We start from the raw sequence: 27,408 nt of genomic DNA, 5'->3' as shown, positions 1-27,408 counted from the left end.
TTCGTGAAGCTTTGAGGTACTGTAGCCACTTAGAAGCCCAGACAGGTTGTTAAAGGATGTAAGACCGACTTAGAGCAAGGTCAATCGTGATGTTGTGGCAGTTTCAGCTTTTTGCCTGTTTATCGCGGATCCTTCGTTTCAGACTGCATCAATACTGCTGTTGAGGGGGTATGAAATGTGTGGTAACAGGTTGCTACATTTGCCACCTGAGTGCTATAAATGAGAGTACGAGACAAAGAGCCAATTTGGTAGCAGTGAAATATCCAGCTTTTCTCTCTCTCGGTGCGGAGGTGAACTCCCCCCAGGTCAGGGCAGCGAAATCAGAAATTGTCCAAGAATTATAAGAGTTTATCAGCTAGAAAGCCTCAAAAACACCTGAAGAAAATGGACCACTTGGAAACTGATTGTAGAAAAAAGTACTATAGAACTCTTCTTGTCTAACAGGTACAAAACAAAAGGGTCAGGTCTTTACCTTTTTCTCTACATGTAGATTTGGATATAACTGTGAGTATAAGAGCTGTACTATCAAAGTTTTAACCATTTTTAAAAAAAAAAGGGTGATAGTTTTAGGTCCTTAATCACAAGAAATGTTGCAGTCTGACAAGTAAACGGCACATTTTACCATTCAGCCAGTCTGTGATTGAAGAGGCAAGTTGTTAAGTGTTTGTCAGTCAAAGCTTCTTTGGAAGGACAAGGACCATGTGGCTGAGAAACACATGCCAAACGAGTGTCAAAACTCAATACCAATACTTGATGTGAGTAACCATTCATCTCAACTGTGCCAGATATTGAGGATGAGACTCTCTTACAGCTCCTTTTTTTGCCAAGGACAAGCTTTTCAAGTAAAAATCAGAACTTTAGAAGCAATTAAATAGTAATCACTATTATTTGCCAAAAGTTGAATGGCATCTTCATTTTTCTTAAAAGCCAGGATAAAAGACAAGATAATGGAATCAGCAAGGTACTGTACGCTCGGTCTATGATGTGAGACTGTGATTTAAAAAGAAAAAAAGGACGAATATTTGTGCATGATTGACACCACAAGAACTATTCAGCACATTGTTCCACGGCGATAGCCAAAAAGCTCAGAGACAGGAACTTACAACACAGCATTTGATGAGGTGACAAAGGAAAACAAATGAAAGAAGTCTTATCAAAGAGATTCTATCACCAAACTTGCTGTGACCCCCTGGGAACATTGTGTTATTTAGGAATATTAATCTCTGCAAAATAAGAGCTTAGAGAACCTTTTAAACACATAAGTGGAAACTCAGACCCACCTTTTTTAAGAAATGTATTGGAAAAAAAACTACCAAGGTGAAGTCTAAATTCCTTTCACAGAGCTACACAAGCAAAATGTATTGGGCTGTTACAAACCTCTAATGTCCTCTTGATTTGGCTGACTCATACTGCTAAAGCTTATTACTACTGTAGCTGCAGCTGAACATGACGATGCATTTTTACACAGACAAAGACTTTTTTTTCAACTGGACTCCCGCCAGAAAGGGATCAGTGTGGACAACTTTAATGATTACAGCAACCCATAATTCTCTTGGTGTACATGCGGGGATGTGAATGTTACATTAAGATATGTTTTAAAATATCTGAACCCAAACTGCTGATATGTGGGAAATGCAGTGGCACTGCAAACAAACAGGGCAAGAAAAACAAGCAGTCAGACTATTTTGAAGAGCAAATAAAGGCGAACAATAACATGTATTTACCAAAAAGTCTGTTGTAAACATCCATCACAGTTTACGGACCAGCCTCCTGGACCAACTGTGACCTAATATATTTGTCCAAGAAATGCACACATATTTGCAATGAGACTTTTATGTCTGTATGCAACACACTGGACTTTCAACTGACTCCAATGTAAAACCATCCAGGTTATTGTTACACGTTCACGGCAAGTGCTCTGAAAGTCAAGTGATAGTGTAATGAACCACAAACTTCACATCACTGCCCTTTTCGACTGACAGGGAATGGGCTCCGTTCCAGTTTGCGCACCAGACTTTGAACCAGCAGGAGCATTTCGATCAAAAATAACTTGGTTCGTAACCTGGAAAGTTTGTGGCAACTGGAACATGAAAATAGCCGTTTGTTTTTTTTAGGCCTAACCGGTTCAACCGTAACATCAGCGTGTGCGCCCTTATCCTTGATTACAGTGGTTCCCACAAAACTGATGGAAATGCTGGCTCGTTCGCTAGGTAACACCAAGGTTCAAAGAATTCTGAAGGGCACAGGTTCAAGAACCCCTTCCCTGTCAGTCGAAAAACACTATTGGGGAGGAAGTCAGGGTGGATGGTTGGGACAAACACACACCAGACTTTAACCCAGGAGACAGCTGTTTGTATCTTGTTCATGTCCCCACAGATGTCACACACGCTTATTTTAACCAGGCAGGCAACCAACCCTATCCTTCTCCTAAACCTAACTATGTAGTTTTAAAACCTCAAACAAAGAAACGATAATTGATGTTTGAATTCATCATGTGTTTAAAACTGCGACCATGGAGAATCAAGAAGTGTTGGACGTAGCGTCTCCGTCGCGGTCCGTTCTCTCAACTTGATCCAATCGTACTCACCTACGGGAGCCGCCATCTTGTCAGACTTTGACTCCGCCTCATTTCCTCTTACCAAAAAATGGGCATGTATGTGACGTCGGGGGGAGGGAGATACGTCCATCTGGCTGACGTACACCTACGAGGAGAAGTGAGGGCCAGAGGCTAGCTGTCACTCAAGAGGCCACGCCCCCAATTATTCATAAACTTTAACCTCCAATAAAATAAAAACTAGCCTGGTACAAAAATTTTCACCACCCTCAGTGTTGTCATGAAGATATGACCTAAACATACAAACTAGAATGCCTTTTTTTTATTTACCTTTGGATTTAATAGGTTTAATGATGCTGTGAAAACGGCCTGTTTAACATGGGGGTCAAGGAGAAACTGCTCTATTATGAAACCTGCTTCTAGTGGACACTCTGAGAACTGCAACTTTTTGCACTTCTTGTATTGGATCAACCAGGAAGTCGCTGTGGTTGGGGCTTGGATTCTACGTATCTGTGGTTTGCAGAATTGCACAATGCCAACGTTTTATTCTGGCGACTGGGTTGAATCTGTCACAAACATTTCATGTGTGCTTTCTTTCAGTTTACCTCCAAACGAATTAGTTTAGATAATCTAGCTAAAGTGTTGGCTTGCTTACAATCCGTCTGTGTGGTCTGACTGCTCTTGTTCCTTGTTCCTATGGTTGGTACATTGATGTAATAACTGATAAGACAAAAAGACAAAAACAAGAACTAAGTTGTAAAAAACTATATCTTCTTACAAATACATTTTCACTTTGAAAGTGTCTGTAAATGTCCACAAGCTCATCCAATACTGTTGTTGCATTATGAATGACATGGATCAATGCCACAAGGAAGCACACTTACTGAGAACGTGCTACGTGCTCCTGACCTTCTGGTGGCTAAATATAAGGTATAGATCTCCAAGTTGTTCTTTGTGCCATAAGATCCTAGAAAAGAATAACGTCTGGAGTCTATCTGTACAATCAACTTTAAGCTGCACGTCAACAGGGCAAAAGAAAAATCTGCAGAAGCGGAATGAGCACGACGATGATGGCTGTGGGGGTGAGGGGCTTGAGGGAATGAGTGTAAAATGATAGATGATGCAATCTTGAATTCCCTTCATTAGTTAAATAGTCCCTGGCTTCTCATGTGTTATTTGACTGCAGTGTAATTTGGGCAAAAAGTTGGCTATGTGCAATTAAATCACCCTATTAACATACAGGGCCAGATACTCACTACAGCATGAATGAAAACATCAGAAATCTTTATATTCTGTAATTATTTTATCAAAACATCCCTCCCAACTATCACAATATCCTAGTTTAAAGCCAGCCATTCTGATTATTCTAAAATAATCACCTGATTAGCATAAACCGGATCATTATAGAGCGTTTGCAGCAGGAGGTACCCTCACAAAAAAACAACGGAGGGTATTTAACCTTCCCCTGGAGACTTTATATACATACTTAATGATAAGGCCCATTTAACAGGTGCGCCCAGGGAGGTTTCCATAAAATTACCCATAATGCCTATGTGATTAGCCTATATGTTATGTCCTACTAGCTTCTGAAAGCGAAGCTAATTGCGGAGTACTAGGTAAGTAATGTATGAAGGTGCTTGATTTTTTTTTAACTCACTCACATAAAGAGAAGCTTCTGCTGCTTTAAAGTCTATTGAGATTCAAAGCTCAGGTGAAAAGGAGGGACAGAAACAGAATCTCAAAAATAGTCACCTTGCACACCTACAAATTATCCTCAAAAAGCAGCCATTTGGATTTCAGTAGCTACATACAATGGGATTAATCATACACCAGGCTGCCTTATCAGAGTCATTCAACCCAGGGATGGTGAGTTTTCAGGCATTTGCACTATGTATAAAGGTGGATGACATGACAATGTTACACTTTTTTAAAGTAAGTTACTCACTATTTAGTTAAAAATGGAAAGACACATTGCGGCCAAAAGTTTGTGATTTATTTACATACCAAAGTAAGAACTTTACTTGAGAAATATTTGCATTAAACTACCTACGCTCCAACGTTGATAGGTCATTTTGTGGTGAATAAAACTTTAGTTAGTATTTTGTTGTCAAAAATAGACCAACACCAATGTTAAGATACAATACTTTATTTGTCTTTTGTTAGGAATGCATGAAAGCAGAATCTCATCACCAATGCTGGACCACTGATGACCAGGGGCCTTATTTTAATTGCAAAAGCGCAACAAGCTGGTTCAAAGTGGTAGGTCGTGGGCGTTTGGACTGTGTGGGCGTCCCCAAGTGCACCTGTTGTTTTGGTTCAGCACCACAAATCTGCAGCCACGGGCAGATGGCTTTTTATTTCATTTGTATAATGATAGAAATAAGTTCTAAAATGTTGATGAAGCTGTTCTAATGACAGCAGCGACCCAACACTATTTGGTTTTACTGTATCTCATGTCAAACAGCAAATTGTCCCATCATATGGTAAAATGAGACACAGCATGTGTTGTGCATTTCAGGAATAAAACATGAAATGCCACTTTTGCTAAAATAAAGAGTTCTAAAGGAACCGTTTACACACAGGTGTGGTGAGCGGCTGCAATCTGACATGTGCAGCTGTGGACAACAGACACGTAACCATCACTCATGTTATTCTGTGCATGCAGACTGCTCTATCCTATTCCAGCTTTAACCACATGAAATGTTCACTTGTTAAGCTGATTTATCCGCATCTACTGGTTGCAGTGTATAATTGAAATAGTTTATGTAAATTAAATAGTTTTCCCATTATTGCTGCAAATTTGCTCTGAGTACTTTGTTTGCTCTTGTGGACAAAATCCCAAGATTAACAGGGACCCAAAAACAGGTGTGGTTCTTCATGGATGTCAATTATCGGCGTATAAACAGGGGTAGCACCAAAATCTGGGCCCTATACATAAGCAGTCTCTTAAATTGCCCGTAGGTGTGAATGGTTGTCTGTCTCTGTTCGTCTCTATGTGCCCTGTGATAGACTGGCGTCCTGTCCAGGGTGTACCACTCCTAACGCACGATGTCAGCTGGGATCGGCTCCAGCCCCCCCGCGACCCCAACAGGGACAAGCGGTTGAAGATGAATGAATGAATGACATAGTTCAGTCTCTCAACCAATGTATTCAGCCAATTTTTTGGTCATGTTATAACACCAATTACAAACACCTTTTAATTCCAGGCTTTCTTTTTGCAGGGTGAAATTAATGCATACACATTATACACTTAAGAGGGCTTTTTCGAATACTCAACGTAATCCGTGATGTCAACTATATTACATAGGGAAACACCAACTGTACTCCTCAGTCATGTTGTGGGAATTTGGGATATTTATAATTCATAATCATATTTTTGTCAGGTCAGACGCAGTTCAGTGTCTCCTCTGTCTCACCTTCTTAATGGATAACGCAAATAACGAACTCATTATGGAATAACGGCATATGTGTGCATCTGCACTCTGTGTTCGAGATCTTGTGATGAGAGAAGTTCAGAGGGGGATTGTAATGTCTAAGGCAAGTTTTTGTTTGGTCTAAAGACGTCACCCAACCAAGGCTTAGCGCGTCCTGTCCCTTCCCCTAAAAGACAGAGCACGATTTGGATCCGTGTCATTGCTGCTAGACTCTAGCTTTGTGAGGACGCAGGGATGAATGTATTTTTGTCTGCAGAAGAAAATGCTTTGGCAAAAGAAACCACGGAGAAAAAGCTGATCCTGTTTGTTGATCTTTAGTGAAGAAATCCATTTATTGAAGACATCCACAGTCACTGGACTTAATATGAAACAATGCAAAGCGTCATGGATCATGGACTAGAATTAACATGAATCCTTCATTTTTAATTTGAGCCGTCAGAAGGTTTCAGGGAATTTGAGTTTTATAGAGCAGCACTGCCCTGACCAAAGACATCCCCTTTTTATGCATGCACATATGTTTCTCCTCTCCCACCAAAAAAAGAAACAATTTCAATTTAATGCCTTCTGCTCATCCTTCACATCCAGACATCCAATCCACTTAGCCGTGAAGTTAATTCTAATTCCTCTGTCCCATAGAGAGGGCTAAGAGTCTCACCTTGCCTGCTAGAGCTGAGCGATAATATCACAGGTGGCCCGAGCAGCAGGGGAGCCCCAAATCTCTATTATCAGCCCAAGGGGAGAGGCGGTGCAAGGAGGAGGCAGAGGAGACTGCAATATGGTGAGTTTAGTTTCACCTGGCCTCACAGTTTGACCTCTGGACCATGTGTCAGCTACTCCAGAAGAGCTTGAAAATAATTAAGGAGCAAAAGTCTCCTGAACAGAAAGTAGATTCAAATAATGAATTGCAAGTGCTCACACGTGTATTTCACACATCCAATGCGTAGTGATGCTGGAGACTCTTGAAAGAGCTTATTAAAGAAATACTGTGTTCAACCAAACTAAAATCAGAACAAGCTGAACTTCTTTCAACAAGCACATGTAATTGATGTTGACAAAGAGGTTAACCTTTTGGTACAATTCTAAATATGTTTACATCCTGCTGCTTGAAACGTCCATGAACTTTGAAGATCAGAAAAAAGCAGGGGTCATCCTCTTCCTTACACGCACATAAATATAAGTCGGCCTTTGTTTGGATGTTTTTTTTTCACTTTGGAGCAGGGTGAGGTTTTCTAGAACTTAAGGTCAGGCCGGGTCAAGATGAAAACTCTTACAAATACAAAATACTGTACAGCTCTTGCCACATATGCTGGAAGGCTTTAGTCTGAGCACAGAGTGTTCTGTTAGTCGTCCTGTAAATATGATTCTTTGGGGTACACAGAGGTTCATCCACGCGTTGTAGCAGTTTTAGACTTCCTACTGAGTTACTAAGACATTCGTAGGTGCAATTCTTAAATGCAAAGTGCATAGAGCAGTACATAAACAATGTGTATGATAATAATTTTTAAATAATATCTTAGTTGTCTAATGTTGCTTGTGAAATGTTTGAAAGATTTTAGATATTAGATCTAAAAATACTGAAATGTGTTTCGGTGTAAACGTATCTGCCTTTTACACATGGCAGCTACTGGAATATACTGTTCCCTTTGTCAGATGTTCACCTAGGTGAACCGCGGGTAATGCCCAGCACTTTCAAGTTTGGCATGGGCAGTCCGTCCACCACCGAGAGCGGACAGGAAGTGAGGCTGCGGCAGAAGGAAAGCAGAGAATGGCCAGGTAGCAACAGCACAAGCAGGAGAACATTATGCACCATCCACAAGAGGAAAAAAGCTATTTATCTCTCTCCGGCTCATTAGTTATATAGCTGACTATCATCCCTGTACAGAAGACATACATGTCCAACTATCCTTCTATATAACGAGTTATATTTGCATGGAGTAACTGCAACAGCTTAATTTTATCATGCGCCAAATACTCAAATCCTATGATGTGATGAGGACATTAGGGCGTGCCCATCAAATAAAATCATACATTGATATGAACTGGGGCGTAGTAAAAAGCAGAGGATTAAAACCAGCGAGGGATAACTAGCGCAGAGGGTGTGGGGGACAAAGTGTGAAAGCATGAAGAAAGAGGAAGAAAGAAGCGGATGACAGAACAGAAGACCGGAGAGAAAACTGGAGAGAAATAGAGAGGGAGAAAGAGGAGTGGAAATGTTTCTTTTTTTCCCCGCTGACCCGCTTCCTCTGCTCCACCGCCCTCCACGCCCCCTTCCCCTCTGGGCAGCCAGGTGGCCGGGCTGGGCACAGACGGCCCTCCTTCCCTTCTCCATGCTGGCCCTGCTGGCCCTTCCAAACACGAAGCAGCAGTAGTGGGAGGACACCAGCCAGAAGTGGTACAAAGGGAGGACGGACAGGCAGTGTTTGAAGGCCTGGCACACACACACAAACACACACATACACACACACCTTCCACACAACGCACAAGGAGAACAGAGGACAGCCTGGCGAGCTTGAGGAGGCTTTTTCAAAGCTATTGTTTCCCCCGCAAAACATAACACAAGTGTGCATCCACGTGGCACTGAACATGACTGAGACGTGTGGATTATTCAGAGCAATTCTGAATTTGGACCCAGACGCATCCGTTTATGTTTGAAGTATCATAATCAGTGAAATAATAACCTTTGATAGGTGCATTTTTGGTCAACAAGTGTTAATATCTAAAGCCCTGTTAGTGATCCCTTGAGGCTGTGATGCTTATTGCAGCCCAAACTACACAAAGGGTTTTTGGATGGTGCATTACTGACTGAGCCGGAGTTACGGGCCCGACTCTATATGCTATCTACCCGAACCGCAGCAGCAGTTTTTTGCCTGAGCTTGATTTAAGATCTGAATTATCACTTTTTTTTATCCAGAAATATTGGTCGCACACACACAGCAGCGCCGGGCCCATATATAATTTATGACATCACACCGACTATAAAATCTGCATTTGATAAATGCATCAAACACAGAGGAATTTTTGCAAACCTGGTCCGTTTCAAGACTGAGTGAATGAATGACTGAATCTAGAGAAATTATAGCCTGTCAGGGCGGGCCCAATCAGGTTTGGACAGAGTATCAAAGCTCTAATACTGAATTTTATAGTTCTCAAGGTTTATTATACAAAGTAAATAGCAGAGAGCTGCTTTTGCATCCCTAAAGCCTTTCTTCAGGACAGCGCTGCTAGAGCCAACCTGAAGAAAGGAATCAGGGATGCCAAAGCGGCGTGCAAGAGGAAGATAGAGGACCATTTCAACATCAATCCACGGTGGGTGTGGCAGGGCATCCAGCACATCACCAACTACAAGCCCAGCAACAGCACGACAGCCGACGCCTCACAGGCAGAGGAACTGAACTGTTTCCTTGCCCACTTCGAGGTGAAACCGAAAGAGCTCGTCACCATTTTCCCACCAGCCCTCAGCAACAACTACACCCTAACTGTGCAGAAGAATGAGGGGAGGCGTGTGCTCAGGGCGCTGAACCCAAGGAAGGCTGCCGGCCCTGATGGCGTAACAGGAGGAGTGATGAAAGAATGTGCAGGCCAGCTCTAGTAGAAATACTGTACAGTAATCAATCCGCCACCCACTGCCTGCACCAACAACCTGAGGACTACTGCAGGAGACGTCTCAGTCAATACAGCTTACTTCGGTTGAAATCATATTTCTCAGCTTCAACAGGGTACAGTGTACCCTAGGCTACCATCTGTACTTCCATGGCAAACATCTTAGCCACTCCATCATCTGGGTGTCCTCAGGCCTTTAGGGGCCACGCTGTCTGTATCAGAGTGAACACAGCTACCCATTGAGTCACTGTACTGAGGACAAAACTAAGAGGTCATCTGTATGGACTTGAACAAAGCTCCATTCAACCACACTGTGAACTTGCAAAGAAATATGAAGATGAATGGAGTGAAAAAATGAATGGCAAACTCTTGTTTTGCTGCCAAAAGTGAATACGTTCTGCGTAACATAACGTCATTACAATGGACACTGTTGCTGCATGAATGGGCTGTGATGTGGACAGCAGTTATTGACAAGACGGAAAGGCTGGAGGGGTGCTGCCAATGATGTGGCATTGCCCGTCTCACGCAGAAAGTCCCCAGTAGCGGCATTTAACCTTTGGTTAATTTGCTGCGCCTCACCCAGCACACAATCTTACAATAAAAGCTGCAATCTGTGAAGCTGAGAAGAATGACTCCGGCAGAGACACAGTAAGGCACAGTAACTCCGGCGATCTGAGAAACCACTGTTCAAAAGCGAAAACAATTGCAGCCTCGTTGCATCATTTGGATGTCAGGTCCACGGGAGCATTGCTGAAAAATTCGTCATCCCTAAAGCCAACAAGGTCCTCAAAAGTTAAAACCCAAACAATGCTCTATGAAGTGATTGATCTCCCCGGCATAAACACCGTTCTCCCATTTTTGAAGGAGCCAAACTCATTGTAATTCAAGAGACACAGAACCACTGGGTTCCCTCTTCTCCCCATTTAGTGCACTGACTTAGCTAAAACACATTTCACTGGATTAATCTGGTCCGCCTGGAAGGTGAAGATAAAACGTACTTCAGGCCAATATCAGCACGAAGGACAAGGGAGGGAGGGAGGATAATCACACGGAGCAAAACTGTATCAGACATTGTAATGATAATTATTTATCGTCCCCTGTCAAGGTCAGGATTCTTTCCCCGAGTTGGGGAAACTTTTGGACCTCGAGTGATCACACATTCTGCTGACGCATTTTTCCCCCGTGCTTAACGAGCGTCTGACTCAGAAAGGTACGTAGGTAAAAGGCAAAACTGACAAAGCACAAGGTCAACAACCTACTTTTGTCAATGACCCAAATTAATAAAAGGTTGAGATAAAGAACAATGATTAATTAGCTCTGTGCATCAGTACAAGGACAAACCCACAGCCCAATAATCAGTGCTCAGTCGGGTTAAATGGGAAAAGTCAGCTTTTTTAGCACAAAGACAACACATCCGGTCACCCTCTAAAGACCACTGTTGTCATTTTACTGCATCTGTCGGCCACATCCAAAGACCCGGCCCCTTCTCCCTGTTGCCTTGACATCATTCAGGCCTCTATCAACAACATAAACACATATCCATGCCTGGAAAGAGTTCGGGGACATTAAAATGATACAAGCTTACAAAGCCCCTTCCCGGTGCCGTGGTGAACGAGGAGTTGGCTCCATTTCCTCTGACAGTCAGAGGGAAGTGGAGCACAGGGAGAAGGAGGAAGGAGGAATATTTTTAACCAGCACCTCTACCGATGAATCACCTCAGCAATCGCTATCTCCAGGGGACATTCTCTGACAGGTAGGGTGAGAGGTGCTTGTTTCAGGATGTAGGAAGAGGAAAAGTCCAGACACACTTACCTAGGGAGAAAGAGAAACAGAAAGACGTAAATCATGTGATATATATGAAGATATAAAGCAGCATTGAATAACTATAAAACAAAGAAAATAGACACACACGCTCGATTATTATGAATAAAGAAGAGGCTTTAATGACCACAAGACCCCGATAGATTAGGATCTTCCGTCATTTTAAAGAATAACGTTCTGTTGTAACAATAATCCAGGTACAAAGCACGGCAGAGCATGCAACTTAACTGCAATAAAAAGAAGGCAGCCGTGGGCCCTTTTCGAACAGGGCAACATGGCAGTGTTCACGGGTCACTGCTCAACTTGGATGAAAGGAACTTTCTCAAACCCAACAATCAACTGCTGCTCATGCGCTCACTGCTCTTTGTCGTGGTCGCTGATCTGGTTTTGTCGTACGAGGTTTCCTGGCTGACTGATGCAAATCCAAGCATTTGTCACTGTCAGATGGGTGTACATGTTCCTGGGACTGACAGTGTGGACAGCAAATGACATCAAAGGCTCTGTGTGTGGACCAGATTCTAACATGTCAGACGTTAGGGCCACATGTAGACTGTTAGGATAAAGCCTGCCATTCTCCTCGTCTCACGCTATCTTTGCTAACTATTTTGCAAGGGCGCTGTCGCTGGGGTCTTAGCACCAGCTGAAACGCATGTTATTAGTTTAAAGAAATATAAACAAGCCCCTATCCCAGAATCTAAACTAGTGAGAGTGGGCCTGGTGAAACTACAAAGCTTCTCACAAAGTGTAACAAACCAAGACACAGACAGAGCTGAAGAACGGTTCGTCACAAATATTAAAATTTTAAGTCTAACTATACATCAATCCATTAGAAAGTTAATCCAAGAGATGATTCAATTAACCTCGACTGCTTAACAGTTGGAGCACAGTTAGCAAACAAAGCAACACTTCATTATCAGACATCAGTATCAGAAATGCCTCAAATACTGCCTACAATGCTGGTATGGTTATCAGTGAGAACGCACGTCTATGAACTGATCTGTTGCCGCGTAATTTAGCCCTCCCAAAAAAACTCTTCTTGAAAAGAAGTTTGTTTATGTTAAACTAGATAATGATATAAAGTTATATCACAATTATTATCTTTATGTGTAACCTGAGCCCATCCATACAACAACGGTAGTTACCTCATAACTTATTTCCAAAATGAAGTCCGACAGTTATGACAATATGAGCCTGACAGTGGCAAAAACAAGCACTTGAGCCTGGTTCGTAGCGGACACGCTGCAGTGCTCTTGCTCAATACGACACCAGTTTGAAAAGAAAGGTTCTTCTGAAATTGGGTTGAAAAAAATACTGAAATTGGGCGGCAGTAGCTCAGTCCAGAGGTGACTCGGCTGGGAACCGGAGGGTCGCCGGCTCGAGTCCCTGTGTGGACCATGAATGGAGTGTTGGCTGGTGGCTGGAGAGGTGCCAGTTCATCTCATGGGAACAGCCGAGGTGCTGTTGAGCAAGGCACCGAACCCCCAACTGCTGGCTGCCAATGGATCGGGGCGCCGACCCATTGGCAGCCCCCTCGCTCTGACATCTCTCCATTAATTGCATGTATAAAGGTCCTGTTTGTGCATGTGTGTGTATTTCGGGCCTGTGTGTAACATGTATAATAACAGAGTGGAAAAATTGCTAAGTAATAAGTAATAAATAACCCTTCTTCTTCTTAAATTCCCCTTTAACTTGAGAATTAATTCACAAGAACATGATGCAGTGCACAACGTGACGGTTTTATGTAGCACTGTTGTAGTCACTGTTCATTAAAACAAATCCCATCCCAGTCATTTTACAATACAAAAGCTGACTGACATCTATTAAAAGAGACATAGAAAAAAAAAAAAGGGGGGGGATGGTAACCGTATTTTTGATGGCTGCTGTTTTGAACTATGCTTGAAACATGACTTGAAATGTTTTCTGCCATATTATTCATGGATTTGTTACGGCCTCTAATGTAAATGTAACACGAATCTGCGTTATACCAGGCAATGTTCACACTGCTAGATGGAGTACAACAACAACAACAACAACTGGGAGCCTGTGTATGTATGAGTTTATGTGTCTGTATGTGTTTGCCTTTGAACGGAACAAAATAGGAACAGACAACAGAGGAGATGCTGCGGTGAAAAACACCACATCCTAATCCTCCTGTCTCAGCTCGCTCCGCTGACAGAAATACTATCTATCTAATTCAAGCCAGCGTAAAACATGGTTAATCGGTGGTGTGGCCATCTATCATGCTGGCAGCCACATGACTGGTGGGTTCTGAGACTGCAGAGAGACTTAACCCAGGAGAAGGTTAGGATTTAACAGAACAAGTCAGCAGGACATGCTCCAGTACCCATCAGTGGATATTTACAGTGTGTGCATGCTACCCACATTTTTAAATTGAGATAGAGAAAAAATATGAGAAGTTTTTCTACTGGGAGCATTGAAACATTTGGCAGCTTGTGCTGCATGTGTACAGTAATGCAAACCTGAATGACCTCTACGTTTTAGAAAGGTGCATAATGGAGAATTCCCTTCATGTTTGATTTTTGCCAGTAATAGGCCCACAACCCTTCCAGGGGAATCTCAAGTAGCTCCTTTCAGTCAGGAGTAGAAAAGTAGCGTTCTGGATCTCAGACAGCATCAGTAAGGCAGCTGAGCCACTGCGCCAAGGACCAATTCAGAGCTCTACGTCGGTGGCTGTGACAAGTGCATGCTACGGCCGTTTCTTTAAACATCTCACTTGGTTTATTTCGACTAAACCAGTGTTGGTGATTGTTGAAACAGTGTCTAACCAAGATGGTTTTGGTGGGTTTTATTTTGTAAAGAATTCCCCCTCCGGGACATTAAAAGTCTAAAGCCTGCTGTCGAGCGGTTTGATGACTTAACAAGGTAATTAAGCTCACGTCTTAGCTCAGTGGGAGAGACAAGCTTGAATTCAGAAGGTGTATGGTTGTATTTTCCTGTTTAATAAGGAAAATATGTCTCGAGAATATTTCCTTTCTTCACATGGTTATTTACAAGACATAAAAACTCCAGGCAGTTGTTTGACTTACGGTGGCCAGTTTAAAATATCGCCCAACCCTAACGACGATCTCATGTTCTGTCTTCCCTCCACTCTATGTGGATGATGTTATCCATTCCTACGAAAACAACTTGAGCTGTGTTCAAGAATAAAAGGCACCAAGTAGTACTGACTCTTTGACTCTGTAACTTTCCCGGCAGGTAACACCTTGAGCTATGTGAGCGAGTGTTTGGTGGCTTTTCACCCTAAAAAAAACACCTTAAAGCCTGCGCCATAGTGTGTGTTTAGAAAGGGCAATAGCCTCCAAGGACACCAGAAACATTTAACACAATTCAACATTCTTTTGTGGATATGAAATGACAGTGTTCTTTGTATTTTGTAAATTCATAGCAACACCTTTCTTTTGCTGGCATTGAATTGGCAATAACTGCGGCATTGCCTGCTGCCACAGTATCTTCTGATTTCAAGATGAAAACGACATCTCTCACTTTCTCTCCTCAGTCTCGTGTAATCTCAATACAGGGTGCTGCTAGAAAAGCTGTCAAAATACAGGCTCATATATATGTAAATATGCAATAAATCTGCTGTTCTGAGAGCATGGCTTAAATAAACCAGATAGGGCAAAGGATGGAAACTCCAACAGCCCTCACTGCAGGGATGCAGCTGTTGGCAGGCAGCTCTCTGTCTGCCTCCGCCTACCCACAGCAGTGTTGCCCCAGTCAATCGGATGGCCAATCGCTGGACAGCACTTATTTTCTCAACAGATGGGAGGATACCCTTGCCAAAGTTTCGGAGTGATGCCCCTATGACCCCTTGGAGCTCCCTGAGAGGGAGCCCGTCTGCTGGCTCCTGCTGTGGCCCTCTCCGAGGGTCACATGGGGTTAGTTTACAAATGGACACAGGACAAATCACTGGCGCAGGCCTGTAGTTACTAAAGTTGATCTTGTGCAGTGCTCATGTACAGGAATGTTCTGTGAATCTCATCGTAGCTCTGCAGTGCATTCCCATCTGAGATTTGCAAGCTTGTTGAGAAATGCACAAAATGATGATGGAAAACTTTTGCTGATAGCTCATTAACTTAATGAGGTCATTTTTTAAATATATCTTTCTTTTAATACTAAACAATGTATCAAAATTATTATGTGGAGCAATTTGAATTTAAAAGGACTATCCTGGTTTTTGCATGTTGCATATAATCATATCAGTGTAGTAGAAAATATTCAGCTTACCTTAAACTTAAGATATAAAGCTAACCCAACACAATTAACCCTGACCCCAACGACTGTCGTTCAGACTCAATAGAGCACTAACGAAGTCGAAACCAACTGCCCACCAACGACTGCCCTGGTCCAGTCCCAGCTTGGTCCTGGTACTGGTCCTGGTCCTGTCCCAGCCTGGTCAGATGCGTACATGGACTTATGAAGCCTCTTGGATGAGAGGTGAAACGTCTTCCTAGACAAATAACCAGTCCAGTTGCTTTTGACTGAAATTGCTTTGAGGATAACAATTAACCCTTGTTTTCCAGATTGTACGCCATACTTAACAGTAAAAATCCTAGGTTGTCATTTAGATTCTTAGTTCTGGATATGAAATGAAGATGGTTGGATCATTGCAGAGGGAGTTACAATCCTTTGTAGGCCTACCATAACTTCTGTTTGTATGAAACCTGTTGCAATTGCCCTTGAATGCCTGTACAAGACATCTCCTTAGATATAGAAGTTGACTGGCCATTGATGATGTCTGTGGTCTTTTGAAATATTCTACAACAATTGATGTGCCTAACACAGCTACATTTTGATATACTTAGATTTAAAAAAATAAGCAATTTTTACTATTCATCTATTGAAAACATCAGCCAATTTTGAAGCCTGATGATCATTGCGTAGCCAGTCTAAACTGCTATGGAAGTAGACTCGCCGTGCCAAACGTATCTCCACAACACTATGTGAGAGCGGGAGTTAAGTCCCGGATGCAGCAACGATGCCCTTAGTAAATAGATAGAAGAGATGGCAGAAGAAGAGGTGTGTGTCTCATGTGCCTGATGTCAGGCTTTCTCCCAGCACAGTTCGTCTGATAAGCTAGACTACTCCAGAAGCAATCTGGATTTTTTCTTTCATGCTTATCTTATAAGTGAACACAGAACGTATTTTAGAGGCAATGCAAGTAAGTTCGTGAGTGAGTTAGCTATTGTGTTATTAAGACAAATGTCAAATATAAGGTACTCAAGTAATTTCCTTAGTCAGCCAGTTGGAATATCGACATTCAACTTGTTTTAAAATGCATTTAGTGCCTAAACACACTTCACAGTGTATGAGCATACTCAGAGAAAAGTAAATAAGGACTGTACCTTTTGGGGAACAAAAGCTTGTAGCTGGCGAAGTAAAAGTCAACCTCTGTACCCCTAATCAGGTGGAGACATTGCCACAGACTACTACTTGTGTTTGATGAGACCAGCATGTGGGGTTTTTATGCATATTATGGCTTTCTGCTGCAAAGCCACTTCAAGCGTGTTGACTTATCTTTGCAGAAGTTACACTGATTTCTAAAAGTTTTCTGTCCCCATTTGAAAGCTTCAAGTTACACATGAAAACACATGGACAAATACACTTGGGAATTGTTTAATAGACCTCATTAAAACAAAGGGACGAGAGGTGGCCTCACAGTTCACACTATTTCTAACTATTCATGAGATTCCTTCTATTGTTCTGTCGCACTCTACAAAGATCTGCTTTCGTAGGCCTGGACAGCACTTCACCACTTTTTAAACTGCTCCACCTTCTCTCTGAAATGCAAGTTCTATGTTGTGTAGAGATAAGGCTGATCCCTGTACATCACTGCTGCTACATGCCTGCTAGATGGCATCACGAAAGGTAGCCTATGACAAAAACATGCAGGTGCTAATTAGCACAACTTTTTCACTCAGTTCTGGTTACCTTTCATCATCTTTTGTGGCAACTTTTTTAATTAAACAAAATGAATCCCTTTAAATTAAATACTAAATTTGAAAGCTTTAATTGTTGTCTAATTTTGTCCCTGCAGAACACTAACACATTGTGAGTGAGTAATTAAAAGCTAACCAATGGTTCTGTATCAAACAGGCTCCTGATGTGCAGTGTATTGTGATGACTTTTTTCAAACCGGGTGTTTTTGGAAATCTAAAGGTATTTCTTGACAGAACATTTTAAGTGATTTAACAAGTCTAGTTGCAACAAACTACAAAAGAAAAACAAAGAAACAAATATAACCAAAATAGGACTCTTTAAAAACTAGAGCGAAATTCAATAAACTACTTCAAACTAAATCTGACGTCCTCCTTAACAAATCAAACACACAGGGTCATAGAAGGGTTTAGCACAAGGGCAGGTGACAGTGACCGCCATAACAATCCCAGTATGGCAACCTTCCGTAGATGTGCGGTCAACAAGGAGAAAAAAGATCCACCTTATACATGTATCTGTAGACCGCTATTGAACTTAAAAGATGAAACACAACTGTCCATGTCTATGCAGGCTGTGAAAAGTGACAGTGTGTTTGTTTGCATCCTGTGTGTCACAGGCCAGGGTCTACAGGTTTTATGGGTTGGATCTTCCTCAACGTTCCCCCCAATGCCATGAAGCAGCTGTTACAATCTGATGTGCGGAAAAAAATATGCAGGGCGACCCACAGTCCTAGTAACACTGTGTCTCATAAACCCCATGGCCTAGAATAAAACTGCTGATTAATAGCTTGTGCACATTAAAAGCACGATCAGGTTTAAGAGTGCCAACTGTGCTTCTGGCCCCAGTGTGTATTGAAAGGCAATGCAATGCTGAACATGATAGAAGGGAGCATGGCTACGGTGTAGTAAAGACTTCCAGTGCACACTGTTAATGAAACAGTACGGACTATACAGTATTTTATCTACGGAACGCTCAACTATGAATTTTGAAATCGGAGAAATGCAAATATATAAGTATAATGAAAGATATGAAAACTGGAGAGCTGTAAGAGCAAGCCCAGTGAGGTTTTTACTGCTGAAACTATTTAGGCATGAGCAGTTATACCCTCCATTAAATTTTATGAACTCAATTACCTCGAAAAGGCTGACTTCTTGTAGTGACACTGCTCTAACCTCTGTAGATATACACAGGATTTCATTATGACAGCAGATTGTGTGGATTTGTAGTAACTGAGTTTGGTTTAGCTTTATTTTCCAAGAGTTGTGACGGAAATGTCATTAAGGCAAAATGAGTATATGTGGATGTGTTTAAATTCTACCTACGGAAATGAATGAAATTGAGGAATGATGAAATACATTTCCCGTTGCTTCATCTTGCAACTATTTCATTTGTTTTTTCAGTCTCCTTGTACAGGTTCCTTGTCTGCTCCATTCCTGTCTAGTAAGTGAAAAAGACAACAAGTAAAAAGTGGGTCCCTGCACGCCTTCAACTGAGGCTTGGACTGGCCAAAACTTCCTATTCAGTGAAAATCTACTCTGTCTTCAAATCGACACATTTAAGCTAGGGCCATTCAGTATCAAACCCCATTTATTAGAAACACCAGTTTGGGAGGCCTTTAAGCTATAAACATAGCGGCCTGAGGCATGGTTCGAGGGTTGAGAAACTCCCAAACCACTTGCAGAGGCTGCAGTCACCTCCAGGAGAATTCTCCCAGGACTGGAGAGGGGAGGTCGCGAAAGGGTCCCCGGATTTTACAGAAAGTGCCAGCAATGATAAAGTATGCTGCCAAAAAGAAGAAGAATTCCCAACTTGGTTGGCCCATGCTGTATCCACGGGGAGTAAATGAAAACAAGGTTAATGCATTCTGCTCTTATTACCCACGCCGGCAGAGAGGCCATCAGCTGTGTCGAGAGGCAGAAAGGCAAGAAATCAAAACAGCAAGCGAGATGCGGGCTGGTATGCAATACAGGGAAATCTGTTCAGTTTGCTCTGTGGTAATGACTTATACAGCATGGCGGGACGACTTCTATGCTGTGTGCACCTGGGCCAAAAAGTCTGCACCAACACACTCCTATGGGAACTTAGTAGTGTAGCAGTATCATAGTGGGTGACAGCTATATTGCCTTTGTGGTCCTCAACAGTTGGGGTATTCACTGCAGAAAAAATGTCCCTGTGAAACTAAATGTTTCCAGACTCCCTGTTGGTTAGTCAACCATGGGTGATTGTTTGCAGATTACAAGTGTGCCAAGAAGCCCTCTGTGACCTAAAGTGTAATGGGATGGGTCTTTAATCTCCTGTTTTGTTCCCCAGATAGTGTTGTCTTAATAAGTGGCGTGTCTGTGTTTGGATGTAATACCCTCTCTAATAAGACTTAAGCTCCCTTCTCTTCAGTTGCCAGCTTGGAGCTCTGGTGCCTCGCAGCATGAGGTCAGGCTGCTCTGCCTCCCATCTCTCACACACCCAGATGGGCCACTATGACCAATTTCTCCAGTGTCAGTGATGTTGACCTGTCAACAACACTGAGCTTACCCAGCGGGGCAATGAGAGTCCTGCCGGCCAGCAGGGTTCCTTGGATTCAGTACGGCAAACAATCTCCCAACAAGGACTGCTGGCTGCTGTCTAATGTGCCCATTAGTCATATGGAGCCTGTAAACTCCAATCCATACAAGACAATAAAAGCTGAGCAAAAGCAACCTCACAGCCACACCTCAGACAGACAGAGAGGTTGTGAAAGCAGAAGTAAACGGAGCTATAGAGTTAGCCTTCATAGAGTTCTACTTAGTTATTTATTGATTAATCATTGGTAATTACATGGCTAAAGGTATTAATAATGTAAGACAGAGCATTTTCACTGAAGGGGTCAAGACCTATACATTAGAGTAGCTCTGGAAGGCTCCCTTGCCTCTCATGTCTCTGATGGAGATGTAGTTTTATGGTTTAATACGGATGTTATTGTAGCATTTACAGCAGTCTGTGTTTTTGACTTTGCCTGATGTTATGTGGGCTGTTATGTTGCTGCAAATATACCCTTGAAGAAGATAAAAAAATTCTTTACTGAACTATGAATTGAACTCAAACAGAATCCACCTGAATATATTTACTTCACTTTTTCTTTTCTTTTTTTATCCATGAACCTCGAGTCCATCTATAAAGGCCAGTAAAGACAAACAGAAACGAATGCAGAGGCAATGACCTCTTTGCTTTTGCCAGCAATTATTACCTGGCCCATTTAGCACAATCTGCACAAATCAGTGAAAGTGAATTCACTCCCCCAAGGCTGCTCTTCCTATAAACCCCCCCTCTCACCCCAGATGCACCTTGAAGCCTGGGAACAAAGCCCATTATTGCTCCCTCTGAACGCAGTTCCTGTGACAGGTAAATGTTGTCTCTGAAGAAAATGTCCCGTGATGACAACATTCACTGCGGGGTGACTATTATCCCTGATTCATCATTCTCATATACTGCGGTGGTTTGCGTATTTCTTGCCTGCAGCTTATCAGCAGCAGCCATTCTCTCTCTCTCTCTCTCCCTCTCTCTCTTTCCCTCTGCCTTTTCTATCTTTCCCCCTCTGTTGCTTTTTTTCTCACTCAGTCCTGCTTCAGCAAATCCCAGCAGCCGAATGCTTTACCCCAGAAATCTAATGGAAGTGATTTGACTTCCGATTAATAGGGCTGACAGAGGCAAAACGCCGGGGCAGTGCACTACTGTGCCTATTATGCTAAACACAAACTGCATGGAAAGAAAGCCCACGGGGCTTGAGACTGTTTGGTAACAGCAGCTGGTCAGGTAAATACAAAACACATTTCTGAGGGGTGACACAAAAATGTGATATCAATATTTCATACTTTGTAACGCCAGCGTGGCACTTCCAATTAAATCACGGGTCCTGATGTAATAGAAACCAGGATATTATTGGTTTTAGTCTTGACACCTATTATTTCCACTATTTTGCCACTGCAGGTTCCATGTTGATGAATGACAGTAAATGTGATAATTGTGTTTCTGGTTGCTCTCTCCCTGCAGGCCAATGGTATATTCCGATGCTCCGGGAGTAAATTGATGTTATGATGAGGTGTACGACCCGAGCTAATTAGATTGACATTATAACACCTGAGTGAAAACGTATATAGTATTTGTCCCCCTCTCAATAGTGTTGTTCATACGACTCCCTAACACGGCCACAGCAGTATTTTATCAGGAGTTCATAACTCTGTGCTTGTCTTATGGGCAAACTGTCTACATCTGCCCCAACATAGAGCCTGATTTCTGCATTGTTCTGTTCACACTATATAAATATTATATTGTGTTTTCCCAGAATCAGGACATGGCTGCCTAGGGGCCATTCTATAAATACAGCCTGACAGGCTACATGGCTTTTAGGGTCCTCTGTGAATTCACTGGGCTTGCTTGGAATAAAAGCCTCTGTGTTTCTGCAGCTCTGAGGGATGATCTATGTGCACCAGCCTCACTGTGATTTGATCTGACTCAGAGGAGGGCTTTTTTTCATTTAAAAGTGCCAGCATGTCCAAGGTCTGTCAGAAGTAGGATTGGGAGAACGGGGGTGACGTCCTCTATGACGGAGTTTGCCAGGAGACAATCAAACAGAACCTCTCGGGAAGAGTGATGCAGATGCAGCCAATCACAGCATGAGCTTGCAGTTCTGTCCAATCCTTAATATATGCAGAAGAACACACAGGACCATGTCCTCCTTAAGAAAATAGGACATGTAAGAACCCAATGATCAAGAATTGGGTTGGGGTTGCATGGAAGTGTTTTTAGCCTTTTGTTTTCAAGCAGGGCCGTATTCGATACCAATGTAATCCAGCCCAAGTCAAGTCCAAGACCAGGTCCAGCTCAGGCCAGGTCTAGAGCAAGACCGTTATAGGCAATAGTGTCTTTCCATTGCTAATATAAGGGTTAAGAAGATAGGATGGATCTTTAAATAAGATTGATCCATCTTTGGACATCAAACTAATCAATGAGTGGAATTGAGACAATGTTCTGCACAACTGATCCCAAATCAGCAGCCAGGAACAATTTGCACAGTTCTCGACCCAAAATAATTCAAACAAGGCATGAGACCAATTCAAGTGCAAGTGGCTTCAAAAAAGTTTTTCTCGAGACCGGACTCAAGTCCTTCAGCCCTGCTTTCAAATGTCACAGACATCACTATCGTTGGATATCGATTGCAGACAGACATGGTTGAAGTTGAAGAAGATTAAATTTTGATAAGTGGTAAGGTAGGGCTGGGTGATAATTCGATAGGATTGTTTTATCTGATGTGAAAAGGAAAGTTTATATGAGTAAAAAGTTTGCTACGTATTCAATTCACACAGGCTTTTTCATTTGCTCATTTCATATAGATTATTTTTTATTGAATAACCAGAAAATATTCTATTTCATGATGTGTTATCAATATATGAAATTCCCTCAATGGGGATAGAAGAATTTGCTATCACCCAGCCCTGTGGTAACTGCTGGTATCAACTGACAACCATCTACCAACTATAACAAGAATGCCCAAACTGCTCAAATTCACCATCCATAATTAAATTTGACATGTAATCAAAACACTTCAAATGCTTTGGGTTTTTTTGGGAGCTTTAATCAAGTGAGGAACCTTCCATTACCACTGTGAATGAAAGCAATGTCACATGTGCCTCTCGACACCGGCCAAACCAGGAGAAAAATGTGTGTATGCTGCGTATGCCCAGTATTAGCATTATCTGAAACAAAACTGTTACTGGCACACAATCACAGCTCACTGCATTCCCCCTCAAATCATTTAATTACAAGGCCCCAGGTGATTATATATGTAAGCCATCATTATCTGCCAAATGCAATTGTTGTTCGGAGAATCTGCCATGGCTCATAAAACAGAATTAAAAAGAATAGTTTAAATTCCCCCTCAATTTCCTAAAACCTGTTGTGGGGCCCATTTTTAGTGCTAAAGCAGCATCAAAGGCTGTGGGAAAACCAACCTCAACAGGGTTGCATACAGTCAGTTTGTGGAAATATAGCAGTTCTCCAATGTCTACCACAGAGACACAGAAAAATATGGAAAATAACTTCTATAGGATGGCAAAGTGCATTAGATGTGATCACAAGTCAGAAAGGAAGGTCAAATCCTTAGAATTATATCAGGCAGGTGGAAGATGTGGTGCGGCTGTCCCAGCATCCCTCCTTCCCTCAAGCCTGATATACATTATCTTTGAAGCTCCTGAAGTTGTGGTGTATGTTGAGAATCCTATTTTTCATTGCGCTGTTTTCAATGCACAATCTTTAGAACTACAACTACAAAAATGCTCACAATGGGAGCTCAAAGTCTGTTTTCACTGCAAAAATGTCAAAAACATGATTAAAGCAATAAATATTTCTTCAATCTATGATCATTTAAAATCATACACATACTTGTTAAATTGTAAACTGTAACTTAAAGTGGAGTTCAGATTTCCTAAGATAACAAGTATGTCACGCTGGAGGAATGTGCATCATCTCCTGGCCACTGCCGAGGTGCTGTTGAGCAGGGCACCGAACCCCCAACGGCAGCCCCCTCACTCTAACATCTCTCCATTAGTTGCATGTATATAGGTCCTGTTTATGCATGTATCTGGGCCTGAGTGTGTGTGTAACATGAATGATAATAAAGTGAAAAAAATGAATTTCCCGTTGCGGGATTAATAAAGTAATTCTTCTTCTTCTTCTAGGTATCACTTTCGTGTTCCTCTCACCGCATCACACTTGAAAAACAAGTGTTAACACTGAAGCACATCCGCCTGTCATGGAGCTGCTCTCCGGAGATCAAGAATTTTGCTGCAGACCAGAATAAACCACCCAGTATGGCTTATGTGCAATCATTGTTTGCAAGGGGCAAAATTATCCAGTTAATGTCGGCTTAAAATTGTATGCTGTGATATTTGTCAGAATTTTTGTCACTTTCCAAAAGAGCCAATCCAACAATCATGCACACTTCCCAAGACAATTGGTCAGATATGCAGATGAATTGAAAAAGGCATGTTTTAAACTCCTCTCTCCAGCTCTCTGTGTCTTCCTTGATACAACTACCGTCACTTTTTGTGTCCAACACATATTGAATGATTTCGTGGCAACAGTCTGAAAGTTTGCTCCATTATCTACACACCTGCATTTTGTACAATTAACTGCACAGAGAGCACAAACACCCCTTAACAGCAGCATTTTTTGGAAGGAGATCAGGGAAGACAGGGGGATGCAGCATGGAGGGGGTTCTGAAGTCACGCTGTTAGCTCCGCATTAGAGTGTGGCCACGATGAATGTGATGAATAAATGCCCAAACAAAACAAAAAGAAAGCTTTTGGAAAATTAAGTTCAATCACCGCAAAATGTATCATCACTCAATATATTTCTTGGTATCAATCACTATCAAGTGTCTGTCCTCTCAGCTTCCACAATCAGCTATAATTGCCTGACACTATTTATTTCTTTACAAAGGACTCAGTTCAGAAAGAACAGTTTATGTCAAGGTAGCAGCATGAATACATGCTAATTGCTAAGAAGTAGTGGTTGCACTATTGCATAGAACTCCAGGAATGTTATCAAGGGACAGAAACTATACCAAGATCATGGTTGGTTATACTCTTTATTGGTGGAGCCAATTCATGGACTAGACTCTGGTGTGCGTTGTGTCCTTTATACTCTTTATTGGTAACATGAGTATGTTAGTCAAAGACTACCACAGATCTCATTATATTCCTCCATGCAAGCACATGATGTAACACACTGAATATTAACTTGTTTCTAAGTGCCTCTTTTATATTTCTAACATGGTGAAGTCCCCCTCAGAAACAAACAAGGCCACAGCAGCAACAGTTGCTATGAATATGATGTAGGTTGTTGATAGAGCAGATAATCCATTAGGTACTTCAGTACTTTTGTAGTTTCTTATTGAATCTCTCTGGTTTGATGTTTCGTTTCTCTCCTGCATCCCTGTTTCAGACATTTGCTTCATTTGTTACGGTTTAGGTTTGCGTTCAGCTGTATAGGAGTTGTGCTATTTTACTGCTGATTAAGACCCACCATTTCCTGCTTCCTAATAAAAGCTTTTAAATAACAAAACAACTTTTATTGTGAAGAAACTATAGGAAACGTAATGTCTTTATCAGTTTGACAGCAGCTACTTCTTAATAGCAAAGTAAGTTGCAAAGTAAGAATATGTCAGAATACCCTACATATTTGTGAATTCAGGTACATTTGAGAAAAATAAAAATAAGGTTATTGTCTAGTGGCTGTCTGCAGGGACCCCTGTGCTGCCTACCGTGCTGCCTTTCCCAGGCAACATGCGGTTTAGACTTCCAGAGTTGCCAACAGTATGATAATAACATCCAATCTCAGTGGTTCCTGTAACACGAGAAATGCTTCAAAATACTAATGTTTAGAAATACAAAAACAGAGTTAGCTATGGCTCAGACATGGTGGACAAAGCCAGTATTGGAGTAAGTAGTCCTTAAGTGTGGCCCAGGCTACATTGATGTACACACTGCTGAAAAAATGTGGTCCACACGTCCTCCGACTGTGGTCTGAGTGATTGGATGTCAATGGGGCTAAATTATTATGCTGTTTGCAAACATGTAGATCAAATGGTTTAACAAAGAATAAAAAAAAAACATTTGGTGCAAATGATATGTAGGAAAGGAGGTGGCCAGTACAGACGTCAAATGTCACATGATGACATTAATAAAGTGCTCTTATTGACCACCGCACAAAAATGTCTGATGGTAAATGGACTTGTACCTATATAGCGCCTTTCTAGTCTTCTGACTACTCAAGGAGATTTCACACTAGTGGTCACATTGACCCAGTCACACAGACATTCACACTGGTGGCAGTGGACATCTACATACCTTCTAATCTGACCAGTCACACCACATTCACACATCTATGCACAGCACAGGAACAAATCAGGGTTCAGCGTCTTGCCCAAGGACACTTTGACAAGATCGAACTGCCATACTCTCAAATGTAAGACGACCCGCTCAACTTTCGAACCAAAGCCGGCCCTGATCAGCTCTTAAAGGGAAATATGCAGTAAGACTTCTGAAATATTTTATTTCATGGAATGCTGAACATGCTGTTTATTTTTCAGGGTACAAGGAGTTTAATTATTATAATGCACAAATGGAAACATAACATAAAAATCTGTAGTAGCAAGAAGCTGCATTATGATGATGAACTATCGCAGCTGAAAAGGAGGAGATAACATTGGGGGTGAAATAGGGGATGACTTTAGAGCCATGGTCTATATTGTACAGTAAATAGTGGATGGAGGTGCTCCAGACTGTATCACACTATATCCCACATTTTAGAATGTGAGCTGTAAAAATCTTTTGTACATGTCTCACAAAGCTGAGGAGGATTTGGATGCTGTCCTGTTACCTGAAAGCCAACGCAGCTAGTGCCAGCTCCTGCCATCTCCTCTGGGCTGAATCAGTAAGGATGGTTTTTATGCAAAGCACATCTTCAGAGTTAGACTCTCCTGCACATATTTGAATCATTTATTCGGATGCAAGATGCTAATAAGGGCTCCTTATTCATTCATGGTGACACGCGGTGACTGTTTATTTGTGGGGTTTAGGTTCTACTGAACCTTTTCCAGCTCCCTTGGAACAGCCCCGCTGTGAGAGTCAGGGCCATTTTCCTGGCACCAAACAACAGCATACCTTCAGTCTGGTGAGGCTTATTAATTAATCACGTAAGTATGTTCCATAACCTGGGGATTAGAGCAATCATGAGTCTCATAACCATCTGCACACTTCTTAAACCTAAGGGCATTGAGACGTTTTGACTCTGAGGGTTAAAAACAGACTGAACTACACTGAAAATGTATCTGCATTTTAGGGTGTTTTCACACTTGGTACCTTTCAGCCTTCTAAACCATCTCAGATCGATGAGTAAAAAACACTCCCAAAGAACTCAGACCCCTCTGCGAACCTTTCACAGAACTCTCCGCTCATAACAACAACAAGACTAGTGGATGAGGAGTAGTTTGGTCCGAGGTAGAAACTACAT

General features: G+C 42.0%; 1 protein-coding gene across 3 annotated transcripts in view; it reads right to left on the bottom strand.

Moving 5' to 3' along the window:
* cadm1a (cell adhesion molecule 1a) overlaps nucleotides 1-27,408 on the bottom strand; it is a 422,806-nt gene that overhangs the window by 319,147 nt on the left and 76,251 nt on the right. Inside the window, exon 1 of one of the 3 annotated variants that reach the window (XM_083926364.1) lies at nucleotides 11,304-11,317. The exons of the other annotated variants lie outside the window; for them this stretch is intronic. The gene's annotated coding sequence lies outside the window, so the exon portion shown is untranslated. Of the gene's footprint in view, nucleotides 1-11,303; nucleotides 11,318-27,408 lie in introns of those variants that run through there. 3 annotated transcript variants of the gene reach the window in all.

This window comes from Echiichthys vipera (genome assembly GCF_963691815.1).
Source record: "Echiichthys vipera genome assembly, chromosome: 14".
Classification (NCBI taxonomy): Eukaryota; Metazoa; Chordata; class Actinopteri; order Perciformes; family Trachinidae; genus Echiichthys; species Echiichthys vipera.
Note: the sequence above shows the minus strand (reverse complement) of the source record. Positions and strands in the feature narration are given on the sequence as shown.